The sequence below is a fragment of the Molothrus ater genome, chromosome 1, assembly GCF_012460135.2.
Source record: "Molothrus ater isolate BHLD 08-10-18 breed brown headed cowbird chromosome 1, BPBGC_Mater_1.1, whole genome shotgun sequence".
Classification (NCBI taxonomy): Eukaryota; Metazoa; Chordata; class Aves; order Passeriformes; family Icteridae; genus Molothrus; species Molothrus ater.
Window position 1 is genome coordinate 46,875,057 of NC_050478.2, and position 14,301 is coordinate 46,889,357.

At 42.5% G+C, this 14,301-nt stretch overlaps 1 protein-coding gene across 3 annotated transcripts in view; it reads left to right on the top strand.

Annotated features, from left to right (window-relative positions):
* The window catches only part of BMPER (BMP binding endothelial regulator), a 148,541-nt gene that overhangs the window by 39,694 nt on the left and 94,546 nt on the right, over window positions 1-14,301 (top strand). The gene's annotated exons all lie outside the window — the stretch shown is intronic.

Sequence of the window (14,301 nt, forward strand, 5' to 3'; positions counted from 1 at the left end):
CTGTTGAGAATTTATGGCATTAATACATTGTATCACTCACAATTTGAGTTTATAATCTTTTCCACTGTATGCAGGTGGAGCAGGTTATTTGGAAGAGGGCTGATCTGTTGAATTAGCGGTGCCTTTTTTGTGATAGGATCATGCAGGAGGAGACAGAAATCTTTTTGGCCTTCATCTATTGATCAGCATTTATTAGATGCTTCTTAAGCCAAACTTTTCCAAGGATTCCTTTCAACTAGATACAACAAGGGCCTTTGCTCTGAATTACTGAGTGAAAGAATGAGGGTTGCCTCCTGTGGCTGTCCCAGGTGGATTTTTGGCTTGATGCTTGATGAAAAGGTCATATCCTGGATTTTATTCTTGACTAGCAACAATATAGAGAGGAAGTAATAATTGTGTCCTTTGAGTAATGAGTGCAGACTTCTTTTTCACTTCCATTAAGTTAAAAGATAATGCTGTATGAGTTGGGGTGGATAGCTTTGGCTTCCTTTCTGTAATCTGTGAGATGAGCAAAACACAAAGTTCAAATCGCTGCTTTTGTTGTAATTTGTGGGCCGGTTATCAGCAAAATATGTAAGGCTATACATTTCAGTAGAATGCCAAGAAATTAGTCAGTACCAGATACAGTTCTCCTGCATCATTAAAATAAAATCAAAAAAGGAGGAGGGAATGATAGACTTCAAAAATTGATGTAACTTTACACATACAGTGATTTAATGAAGCTGCTGCAGAGTACTTGAACTGTTCTGTGGGGAAAAAATTCCTGGTAATCTGCAAAATTAATTTACACTAAGTCATCACGGATCCTGCGGAGATCAGGGTGCTAAGGTAATTTTTAAAAAAAGTTTTAATCCTGTAATAACGAAAACATCACACATGTCACAGTGATATATGCCCTGGGCTCCTGCTCTGCTGAATGCCTTCAGTCTCAGGCTGAGAACTCCCTCTGTACTTGGTGGGTCCCTTTCTCACTTCAGCTGTAAAGCAGCAGCTTTACACTCTGGCTTTCCTTTGTTATGGTCCTCAGGGTAAGGCAGGTCTGAATGGTTGAGAAGTCTGTGGAGACATGCTTGAGTCTTTTTGGGTCTGCTTTGCTCTTTCATAAGTACTGTACAGACATTGCCTATTGCCCAGTTAATGGTGTACCAGCATCTCCTTGATCAACTTTCCTTTGTTCTCTGACTGTCAGAAGCTTCTGTGCAGAGAAGAGCATTGGAGGGAGGTACCTTTACACTGGAGAGCAGTGTAAAGAAATAAAAGAATAAAGGGTCACACCTGAAGATCTGACCTTGAGAGTTTCCAGTCTCAGCTGTGTTAGAGAAGGGAATGCATCAACTATTGAGAGTAAGAAGTTTAAAACCACTTAACTACCCTTCCAAGAAAGACACCATGATTGTTTTGGATGTTAATGGCATCTGTTTAAAATGTCCAGCTCTCCTTTTGAATCTTTCTGACAGCTAAAGAGCATCAATGTGTAAGCCACACCAGACCTTCCTTCCGTCTTTCTGCAGAGCCTTTTTTACCCTCTTGCCAGTCTCCCCCAGAAATGGAAACTGTGCTTATTCCTATGTGATTTAAATTTGAAGTAAATAAAGGGGGCATTCTCAGGGCTGTGATAACAGTTTGCTGCCTGCTTTGCATCCCTTTTGGGAATGAGTCCTCAGTGAATCTCTTATCTAAGCAATTGGTGGATGGATGTCTATTTGAAGATACCTATCTATTCATGCAAGGTGATAGAAACAGGCTTGTGTGTGATGTGCTGTAATTTGTGCAGGCATTAACAGATGGATGGAAGCTCTTCAACCCAAGTTATATTTTTTCTGGAATTTCAGTCTTTTGTGGAAACTTGGCATAGGAAGTAGCACAAAGTGTTGCTAAGGTACTTCGGGGATATTATACTTTATACATGGTATCCAGCTACTCTCACTTCAGCGTGAATTCTGCATTTTCTTGGGAGCAAGCTCTTCAAATGATAGAGTTCTGGAGTCCACAGACCATCACTGTCCCAGGGGTAGCTCAAACTTAGTACTACAGATACCACTGAACAGGAAGAAAGTAAAGAGGGATGGCTGTGGTTTGTTTTCCTGGAGAGATGTAGGGTTGATCTGCTAAGGTTGACCTCACTAAATGTATTAAAATGAGGAATTACTTAGATAAAGTGATTTTGTTGTTGCAAAATGATGTACCCAGAAGTAAGTACACATCTTCAGATCAGGACCGTGGGAACACATTTTTGGACAGCACTTTGGTAAGGTCAGGTTTGTGGTATTATCAGCTCCAAATGGTGCCGACTAGATCCTACTGAGCTCCCAAAGAATGTGAAATGGCTGTTGTTTGTTTATTTGTTTTTAACACATTGTTTGTGTAAATAAGGACATAAATGGGATCCTGGGAGCTGGGGGTCCCCATCTGGGTGAAGCAGACTGGCCAGTTGCAGGGCTTCCTATGTGTTCTATGGCCCTGGAGGGCAGAGAGAGCAATGGCATGGCTGCACCTGGGAAATTCACTCGGACCTTACCTGCTGGGTGCTCAACTCATTAATGTGGTTCCTGTTTAACACCACTTGTGGTCCTAGCTATTGTCTACTGAAAACCAGACCTAACCCACCAAGCTCATTTCATGGAGGTCAGCGAAAACAGCCATTATCTAATAACTTTTGGGCTGTTACCGAGCCAGGCGGTGCTCGTGGCGGCGAGGCGGAGATGAAAGGCCCTGTATTCCATTACCGCTCTCCTAAGTGAGCTGCTCCTTGGGGCCACTAAGATTTCTTGCTGAAAATGAGAATGTATCACCTCTCACTCAATGCATATTGCCTGTCAGGAGTGAACGAGCTGGCTTTTAATGACTCAGTTTCCCTGGGGAGAGGCATTTGTGTAGGAAAGGTGGATGGGATAATAGGGATCTCCTCGCACCCCGGCTGAAACCCAGCTGTCTCACTATAATTCATCTGTCTGGCCTGTTCCTGCTTTTCGTGATAGGCCAGTGGCCTGTTCTAGAGAAACCCTGGCTGTTTTCCCTACCATAAGCACCTACTTAAATGAAGGACTGGCTTCTTTAATCAAGTGTTATTTCTCAGATACTACTTTTATGAGGTCGAGAGTGTGTTTCTGCTTGCACAGTAAGAGCACTTGGCTTACATGTTTCCTTTCCTACAGCCTGCATTAAAATAGTCAGACTATGATTATCGTAAATGTTTTCATTTTCTCCTTTGATGTAGCACGTTTGGGAAAAAAAAAAATAGCGGAGGGGGAAGGAGACAGGGCTAGGGAGGGAGGAGAGGAGTTTTGGCAGGAAAGTGACCTTGCGTGAGAGCGGTAACCATGGAGAAGCTTATCTTTAGGTGGTAGTATCCAAACTCATAAGTAGCCCCTTTTGACTCCTTTGAGCGCTGTTGCCCAGACCGTGGGCGCTGCGTGTTGCGGTATGCGAGGCATGCGCCCGTGCGAGGCACCGCCACGCCGGGAGCGCAGCCCTGCGCCGGCCTCACTCCGCACCCCTGCCGGGAGAAGGGAAGCGGACCTGCTTGGGAAATGGAGGCTGGGTTATGGCCTTGCTGGGAGTGGGAAAAGTTGCGCTGTCTGTCTGTCCTGCAGAGAGACGTGTCCCGGGGACGACCATCAGCAGGGTGGTTATGTGAGTTTGGTCCCCAGACAGCATCATTTCACAAAAGCAGTGCTGTCCTCCTAGCTGCTCTTCCAAAATGATTTGGAAGGAATAAAACCCAAATAGCTGGAAGCAGAGCACAGGGATTGAAGGCTCTTGGAGGGCTGAGTCAAAAAGGAGCCTCTGTTCAATCTCCTTTGCATCATCATCAGGGGCTTTTAAACCACTGCTCAGAGGGTTTCAAGATGTGCCCAGCTACTGGTCTGCAGGTGCACTGTGGGTCTGTGTGTGTGCAGGAAATGTCTTGTCACTTATATTCCTGCATGCTAGGGTACAAATACTGAATAATAAACATTCTGCACAACGAAAAGGAAATCACAGCGGCAAAATCTGTTTCTAAATCAATGAGTAACAGACGTTTCAGCTGTGATAAGTAATGAGAAACTACATATGTAAGTGTTTTGGATGCTGAGGGTGGAATTAATCTTGTCTAGCTGCAGCTATTCAGAAGTAATATGTCTGATCTGAACTACTTATCTGGGCTCCTCTTCAGTTAATTCAGGGAGAGAGAGAGGTGGGATAGATTACTCTCTGCAGATGCTTATCTTCCTCCACTAACTCGAGGGGGAGCCTACCCAGCTCCTGGCCCCAGAGATGGCTGAAGATAGCCAAGACTGATCCTGCCCCTGCAGTCAGCTGGGTGATTAAGCACCCTGATACTGCTTTAAAGGCTTGGCTTTAGCTGGTATTGGGAGCTGCTGGAAAACATTCCCACCACAAAAGACAGTGGGGGAGGTACGCCAGCCTACTGGGAAGCTGAGGGGAACGCGGAATTAAATGTATCCTTACTGAAGGCTGAGGATAATTCAAATTCAAATTTCCATCCTTAGTGCAGTGCCAAATGCTGATCTTCCCAAATTTCCATGAACTTCAGCTGCTTTGATTCAGCTCCAAACTGCAGCAGACACTGTCTGCCCTTACTCTGGGGCTAAGAAACAGAGACAAGGAGTTGTAGTGAGGGGTGGAAAAGCCAAGAGTTGGTCTTTTGGTAGGAGCAGTGTTCACATTTTCAAAGTTAGTGACATAAGTGAAGTGGTTGGTTTATGGGTGGATGCAAATGGAGATGCAAAAGGGAGTGCTCAGAAATGGGATGTGGAGGGTTGGTCACTGTGTCTCTCTGGGAATACCCCATAGTTTTGTTTGCAGGCTTTTTGCAAGGCTAGAGAGTTTGGCTTTCCCAGTAGCCTAATAAAAAAACAGTCCTGCAGGTGGGTGAAGTGTGGTTGTGAAGGTGGGTGTGGAAGACCAAGGACTTGGTATGTGCTGAACTTCAGCGAGTAAAATAATGCAGCATGGAGACAGGCATTCTCCTGTTATTTATATTTCCTTTATCTGATTTTCTTCAGGCTTCAAAAGGTATACCTGCTTTCATGGGGATTGTACACTACCTAGGCCATGTCTAAAATATTAAATTCCTTAAATTTTGGAAATACCAGTGTTTCAAAAAAAATTTGGACATTTAAAAAGAAAAGGTTAAAACCAGTGTGTTTTTTCTTTTATCAACATGCATAGCCATTTAAAATATTTTTTTCTGATTTCTCTCAAAAAACACACCTCTGAGAAAAAGTTAAAAATTATTTTAATAGGAGTCAAGAAGCAAAGTTAAAAATAAATACTAAAAATATTAACAATTTTTCTGAAATAGAAGTAGACTGTGGCATAGCAGTACAAGTGGGCATGATTCAGTGTAAATAATTTTTATTCATAAGCACTTAAGATCTTAGAATTTCAGAAACAATTTTCTGTGTTAAAGTCTCATTTCCTCCCTCTGTGGATACTTGACTTTCATCCTATGTCTCTTCTACCTGCAGGGCTTCCTAGCTCACCTACTCAGAGTGTGTTCCCAGCTCAGGCTGCAGAAGCCCTTCATCATACTTTTAATTTTGGTGGGGATCAAATGAGTCTTTCTATGCAGCGAGAGACTGTGCCCTGTTTGGGTGCATTCCCAAGGGAATAGAGGTATTGAGCAGCTCCCTGAAGGAATAGAATACTCTTTAAGGATCATGGGCTCAGAACACACAGCCTCTTTCTCATATCCATTTCTTTCTTCCTTAAGCCTTTTTTCTTGCCCCTCCTACTCTTCAGGGTTCAGCTCAAATTTTCCTTCCATGCTTCAGCATGGTCCTTGTTCCATTGGCTGTGCAGTCAGAGGAGTCTGCCTCAGCTGTTCTTCCTTGTCCATCGTTTCATATAGGTAGCACTACCCAGTTACTATTTCTGAGATGACATGTATGAGCATGTTGTGCTTTATACTCTAAAGACCTGTATTCTGTCCCTGAGAGGAAAAAAATGAGGAAAAAGAAATGTGAAGAAAGATGAAAGCATGATTTAGCAGATTTCTGTGGGGAATTTCTCCTGTTAGAAAATGAGGGTAGAAATGCTGAGGAATTGGAGGAAAGTGCTCTAACTTTATAATGCTCTTGTTTAGACAGAGACTGTCTTTCCAGTTTTATGATCAAAGATGGTATTGTGATAGTGAATTAATTAAGTGACACTAGAAGCCATGAAAGACTTAAAGCTTCTTGGCTACCTGAGTGGCCAAAATGAATGCTGATTAACAATACTCCTGAACAGGGCATTGCAGTACAGAAAAAAAGTGTCCAGGACTTCTTGTCATTTAAAGGAAATAAATACACAAAGCAGGGCGGATTTTGCATTCCTAAAGCATATAAAGAAAACAATAATGCTGACCACTTTTAAATGGCGATAATAAGGGCTTATACCACGAGTGCAGGTTGCTGTTGTTCCTGAAAGAAAAAGGAACAGAGCTTATGCTGTCAGGTGTCTGTTCTCTGTTAAACTTTTCCTAATTAACAGGCTGAGATTGATTATTCTTACTGACAAAGAAGAATTAACTAGACTGAGCTTTAGCAATAAAGGAGAGCTGTTAACAGGCAGCTTCTGATGAGAGGACTATTTTTTATGGGCATTGGGGTGCAATGAGGACTGCAAACATCTCTGCTGTAACTCACTCCTTGCAAAGGCAAGGATCTATCTTCAAGTAAAAACAAAGCAGTAAGATGGCAGAAAACAAAGAACCTGGTTAAAGTAAGCAAACAAGCAAAAAAGGAACCTGCTGTCCATCAGGGGATGAAAAGCTTGCACGTGGTTCCAGAAGTGCCCAGTGAAGACAAAGGTTTTATGAGAGAGGCTGTAGCAGTTCTTGTAAGTGGCTTCAAATGAGAATGCGTGTGGCATCTCGTGGGAAGGCTTGTGTGCAGAATTGATTTGAGTCTAAAAGATTCCTACAAATTGTGGTAGGAAGCAGTAAAAGCAATAGCTTGTCAATTAACAGGGCCTTTGTTTGCCAAACATTTTATGGAGAGTCCAAGACCCTTTTGGCTGGTGGTACAATGAAGGGAAGGCTGAAAAGAGAGTAGGAGTGCTTGCCTTTCATGTTTGTCATCCTTTCAGTTTAAATAAACTTGGATGTCACAGGTTTGGGGCTTGTTATCAGATAACAATAGTTAATGATTTTAAACTTGCACACAGCCCTCTGTGTCCTTAGAAAAGATGTTTTAGTACACACAATCTCCTAGTAAATTAATTTACAGGAGAGCTTAATTAACTGCATAGCACCTACTTGTTTTCCTCTCTCTGATTTCAAAAGCAAAAAATGAAATAAAAGTAAAGTATTGGAGAAAATATATTGTTACATATGGGGCTTTAGGTTTTATCATAGAATCACAGAACGCTAAGGGATTGGAATAGACCTTAAAGATCATTTAGTCCCACCTCTGCTCCCACTAGACCAGGTTGCTCAAGACCTTATGCAATCTAGTTTTGAATGAAAATGAATATTAGCTCAGTTGGCTACAGCATGATGCTAATAACACCAAGGTCGTGGGTTTGATTTCTGTATGGGCTATTCACCTAAGAGCTGGACTCAATGATCCTTGTATGTCCCTTCCAACTCAGAATATTCTGAAATTCTGTGATTTTCCACCTGTCTTTCTTAAGTTTGACCTTGTACGACTTTGGGTATTGAATTATTTTAGTTAATCATGTTATTGTTGTTGACATTGTTCCTATTTAATATATTTTGTAGAAGATGTAAAGTGAAACTTGGGATCAATAAGTTTGAATTGCTGTTGAGCTCTAGTGTGCTTGCCAAATTCCATTTTGACTTACTATCGCTCCACCTAAATTCTCCTTGCTCTTTCTACTGCATCCTACAGCATTGTTTTTGTTTTCTGTTCTTGAAGCATTTTGTGTTGATAAGAGAGTAGGTTTCCAGCTTTAACTGATAAACTAGTCTCCAGCTGGATATGTGATAAATTAACATTTTTAAAAACAAACTAGTTGTATTGAAAGAATAGCTAAAGCTCCTTGGATTCCATCAACTTTTTAAATGTTAGCAAAAATACTTACTATTTTTGCCTTATTTAATGATTTGAGACAAACACATTGAATAGTCAAGGGGAGTAAAATGATACCCAGCAAATTATTTTCAGGATTGTGACAGGCTGTAACTTTTTCATACAATGCATCCTGTTAGGCTGAGAGCAGAATAGGCAGAATAATTCATTGGCTGTCAAAATAGACATGGGAAACAGAAAAGGAAAAAAAGAAAGTGCTTTGAGACATGACAGTGATTTACTCCCTTGGGTTTAACCTGTCAGAAATAGAATGTGACTAGGTGCTAAACTATCAACATCCTTGGCACTCTGCTGTGGGTACATCAATGTGAAGCAAAGTTGCAGAAATCCTTGCAGGCAGCAAAGGGTCAGGAGTGGGATGTAAACACCCAGCTTCTGGTGTGGGTGCCTGAATATGAAAGGTGATGCCTTAAAAACGCTTTCTAACTCCAGCCATAGAAATTGCCTGAATGTCTTAGCTTTCTTCCAGGAAGTTCCACTCCCATGGTACCTAAACTTCTGTCCCCAAACATGACTAGAACACCATTAAACTTAACAACTCCAAGGTTCATTGAAAACCCAAGAAGTTTTCAGCTCTCTGCCAGAAGCTTTGTAATGAAGCATCAAGATTTTCTACAGAAAGCAGATGTGTGTGTGTGTGCATGTGCTGGTTTTTTTTTTTTTTTTTTTTTTTTTAAACTGGAGTTACTGGCATTACTTGTTATTTTGTGCTAAAATCATTGGCATGGAAATTTCTTTATTGCCTCTACCTGGGTGTCAGAGTTGATGCAATTGAAAGACCAGATTTCCAGCACTCAGATCTCATGTTTGAGGCATTGGAGCCCAAAAGGATTTAAGTAGCTTGCATGCTTTGTATGGTTCCTTTTCCCTTTTTTCTTTTCCTTCTCCAGAACACAGCATCAGGAATTTTCTGAGAGTAGGACAGAAGCTAATGTGCCTTTGCCAACAGAATCCTTCTTCACAGGAAAAAACAGAGCCAGTCTCAACTCTGAGAGCATAAAAATGAGGAGAGTCTTGTTCCTTTTACTACCCTCTGCCTTGCACCCATATACTCAATATTCTCAACAAAAATTTGAAAATGAGTTAATGCATGTGAAAATAATTAACTGCAAGAAGTGTAAGGATTTTCTTCTTTTCAGTGCTCTGTCTGTTCTCTGCCCTCTCTCCTAGGGGCAGCATAACTTTCCTTCTCCTGGATGCAGATGAATAGCAATTCTTCCTAGCAGTCTCAGTTGTTGATGTACTATTTATTCTTTCAGCAGCCAGCTGAACTGCCCTGCTCCCTGTCTTTTGAGGTCAGTTTTTTAAATTCCCAAAGGTTCTTGCAATTACCATTCCTCCCCCTCTAGGTTTTTTAGTGCTGCACTTAAGCAAGTATGTGTATGTCTGGGATGATGCAGGGAGGGAAAATCCCATGTTTATTATATCTTCTATTCTCCACTGCTTTTTGTAGTTGACAGGCACATGTAAAGTCTTGTATCAGCAAGACTTACACAGCATCTGCTGCTGTGACTTTGTCTCTTTTGACTGTGAGCCTGATTCTAACTTTGAGAGCATTTTATGAAGTAGCTAAGTGGGAATAGGGCCCATAAAAGTTGACACCTGGTGGAAACCAAGCCAGGGAGGCATTTTCTTTCCCCGTGGTGGTGTTACATTCCTTGTGGTCTGCAGTAATAGCTCTGCCTCCTGAAGTACAGGCTGTGGGGTTTTACTCCATGTTCAAGTTGCCATTGCTTGGAGCTTTAGCATTTGTGGTATTTGGAGGACACATTTTCACTTCCTGAGTATTCAGTGCAGCAGAGGTAACAGCAAGTGATTATATAAAATGAGTAATAAGTTACAGGCTTGTGTGAGGATGGAGGGAGAAGAAACACACTTGTACATCCACAGAAGTATCATCAACCTGTGTAACACATTTGCTGTCATTCTGTTGAGAACAGCATCTTGCAGTGTTTCTCTGAGTCAGATAAGAGGCTAATGAGGATACTATTAAGATATCTAAAGGTACTTTTAATATGACCAAAGGGACTTTTTGCAGTTTTCATAATGAGTGTCTGTTTCTATTTCTAAATATCTTATCCATGTGCCTCTCATTGCTGAAAGTCTCTGGGAAATCCTTATCTCAGACTTTCTTCAAACTTATGGAAAGATGGCAAAGTTCCCAAAGTTGACTTGGATTTGACTTGCTTGTTCCCTGATACTGCTCTTCAGACTTCAGTGTGTAGCCTGGTATACTCTGATTATAATAAGTTTTTGATTGCTAGTCTGATTTTTCTTGTAGGGCAATGGGTTCCAAACAGAGAGGATGTTCCCTTCTCAGTATGTAACAAGGTTTAGCAGAAGGGAGCCAAGTCATGCCTAGGGAATAATTTTGTCCTTCATGATGTGGTGGTTGCAAAATAATGTGTGAAGCACACAGTGCTCTAAGGAAGCAAGCAGGGCTCCAACTGCCTGGCACCCCAGAGCTGCTACAGAAAGCAAAGGTGCTGGCTTGCCCAGGAAAACCCAGGGATATCCAGACAGTACAGAGATTAAAATCTGTAATTCCCAGCTCCCCACAAAATCCTCATCCCTCCTTCATTTTGAGCTCTACCTTTTTTAAATACTTACATTTATTAAGGTGAGGAAGCATGCATAAGCTATATCCTAGAAGTGGGCAGATGAAAGCAAAGGCAAAAAGAGAATTAATAATTTCTGGTGTACAGGATTTATAAGGTATTTGTGCTCTTGCAGACAAAGTAAACCAGTCATGATGGGAGTAGGAGCTTTAAGTCAGTATCATAAAAAAATTCTAAAATCTCATTTGAAGTTCATATCAACTTTGATCAGATAGCAGATTTCTCCTAGGGATGACAATTGCCCACAGAAGGAAAACTAAAATAAAACATAGCATACCACACATGCCTAGTCAGAATAGCCTGAAATATTCATATCTGGAATGCCAACAAGCATATTTGTGGTTCAACTACAAAATAAATAACAATTTAATACTATTAATTCAAAATTATTTAAGCACACAATCTCTGGGTAGTGTATAATATGAAATGCATTAACTCTGCTTCCCCATTTCCCCAGTGCTGAACAGGAATTTGAATGAAATTTAGTCTTCTATGATAGCTTTCAAAATTACTGGCTTAATAAATCAGAACCAATATGTTGAAAATGTGTAGGAGTTTGACAATTTGTCTTCAACAGCCATAATACCAGAATGAGGATGTGTCAGCCCTATGAAATATTATCAAGATTTTTTTTGCAGTCTGTTGACAGAAATGAAGTTGCTGGAGTTTTTTTTAGCATTCAGGGTTTCAGCATTTCAGTACAGGAATGAAAGCAATGAAAAGAAACAGGATGGAATTTTTAAAAAATGATAACTTATGATTGTGCTCTTAGTTTTGAATTTGGCTCCAAAATGTACGTGTCTTCAAATAAGACAGTGATGAATTCCACCACCTCATTCTCAAATGAGAAAGTCTCAACAGCACTGGCTTTGAAATGCTGGTGCTTATAGAAGTTTTTTCTAGTCCTTTTAATCCAAATTTCATTTAGACTCCATGTCTCCTCCTTTTATCTGAAATAAACGATGCTGAACTTAAAAAGTTACAAATATTTAAAAGAATGTGGTTTTCCATGATAAAATTGAGATAACTTTGTTCATAAAAATGGAATCCAGGAACTGAGTTGGATGGGATAAAAATGAGGAACTAATTATGTCCACTGCATAATTTTATCACCTATTGCTAGTGTGCTGTCAAAACAGCAGACTGCTGTCTTTGGAGATGACTATGTGCTATCTCTAAATTTTGAAAAAGAAACTGGTTTTTGTGTAATCCCACACAACCCAGGATTTCCTGGTTTAATTAGGTTCATTTCAGTAGTGCTAACTCAGAGACAGATTGAGTCCTGCGTTTGTAACTTACTGTTTTGATACTCAAGAGCAAATACTGGCAAGCTTTACCTTAACATCCTGCATAAAGGCTTGGAGGCCAAATGGAAAGTTTCATCTAAATGGACTGCTTTGCCATATCGAGAAAAAGGGATGGATGGGGGGGAGGGGAGTAGTGGTCGTGGGGAGAGAGAGCATTTAAAAAAAATATTTCTTTTGTTCTTTCATTCTTGTTCTTTTGCTCATTCTTTTGTTCTCTTGTTCTTTCTTGGTGCAGCCCCAGGGGCATGGAAAAGGCGGAGCGTGCGTGGGTCCCTCTGTCTGTGCACGTGTGTGTGGATCTGTGTCCTGCACGCGTGCGGCTGCGTGCCCACGGAGGGGTGCACTTGTGTGCACGGCCCTCGGTGCCCTTGGGGTCCCCACGTCCCTGGATCCTTGTGTCCCGTGTGCCCCCCGTGTGCCCCCCGTGTGCCCCCCGTGTGCCCCCCGTGTGCTCCCCGTGTCCCCGCGGGCCCCGCGCCCCTCCGTGGCTGGGTGCGCGTTCCCGCCCCGCCACCAGGCGGCGCTGCCGGGCGCGGTCCCGCGGGGTCTCGGCGCTGTTGCCCAGCGCCACCTGGCGGCCACGGGAGGAGGGAGCCTCGCTCCGCAGTCCCCGCGCGCTTGCCAGGGGCCGCCTCAAGAACAACAACATGGAAACCGGCTTGTGATGGCAGATTTTGTGAAAAAGACCAGAAGCCGTAAAGTGAGAAGGAGGTCAGAGAGGTGAAGCCTGTCGGGTGAAGAGTGACCCGTTTAGATGGGTGATGTTGATCCCGCAGGGGCTCGGCAGGGTGACCTCAGCCAGGCCTGGTGGCTCAGCCCGAGCCAGGGCACACATCATACCGAGGTGTGCCTGAGATCCATAACCAAGGCAGCAGGGAGACAGCAGAGAGGGGAAATGGACACCAAATTATCCCCCTGGGCCTGGTGCAGCCCTGGGCCGGCTGTATGGGGTGTAGAGGGGTTGAGCCTGGCCTGCCACCCAGCCTGGCCCAGGGGCGCCGGCCTTTGCCAGCCACACAGGGAGCTGCAGAAGGGGGTGTTTGATGCAGAGTAATAAAGATGGAGTAGTTACCCCTTGTGCCAATAACTTACCAGTAGAAATGCACTGTGAAGGGCTACAACAGCCTGGTGGGCTGCCCTTGAGTTCAGCAGCTCCTAAGCAGAGAAATGACTAACTGGGCAATTAATAACAGACGTTTAATAGGAGCCACATTCAGAGATTCCAGCAGCTCTGTTTCTGCATGCAGTGAAACCCTGATTTAAATATAATTCCCTAGAACCTGAAAGTACTTGACCCTTTTTTTTCTGTATGAGCTGACTTCCCAGCTGGTGGTGTTCCTGTGTGTGTATTTGTGCTAGTGAGGCCTTTTATGAGTGCTCCTGTTCTCTGCTTTCGCCTCTCCCTGTCATCATTTCTCTGGTAATGAAACTCAGGTCACCAGAGTAAAATTGTTGGATTTGATTTCTGGTGACAGTGCAGTATTTGAAATAAACTTTTGCATATGCAGACTGATTAAAAACTGGCAATACTGGAACAACAGTATTGGCATTAACTTATGGCTTTTGGTTTTCAGCCTAATTAAAATTATAGGAGAATACAAAGGAATGAAACCTGAACAGTTGTGTTCTGCTGAGGAGAAAGGCAGTATTGAGCAGGAGGCTAGTCAGCTGCAAGTGCTAAGTTGGAGTTGTTATTTATTATCAGAATGAAGATAAATGAAATCACCAGTCATTAACTCACAATGTGTAAAGAGCTCTGAAATGCCTTTCCACACATGCAGACTCCCAAGGGGCAGCTGCAGCCTCTCTGCTTCCTTGCAGAGGATGTTAACAGGATGCAACAGCTTTGCTGCAGGGTTATCCACACTTGACATATCTTCTTTTGGGCTAATTTGATGGGTAAGGTGTGCCCAGGCAGGGAAGCAAGCTAAAAACAGCATGGGATGAGCAGGTTCCTGGGCAGAGGGCTTGACTTAGGAAGTGGTGGCTGGTCAGTGGGTGTGTCAGCTAGTCAGCAGTCACATCGCCACTGAAGTCACCACCTAGAGGACAAGTTTAAACTACAACCTTAAACTCGACAATACTTCAATTTTTGCAAGGCTGGGAAGGATTTAAGGGACTGGAAGCATTTGCAACCACCTGGAAAACAGAAGGGGAAGCAGTGCCAGAAGGTACTTACTCCTCTTGTTCTCTCAGGTGAGCTAGCAGGAATATCCACCCCATGAAGTAAGTAATTAGGAGTGCCTGTCCAAAGTAGTGTTATAATTTAGAAGGAGAACTAGTCTATGCCCTAGTAATTCCCATTTACATTTTATTTCCCTTGTCTCTGACGTG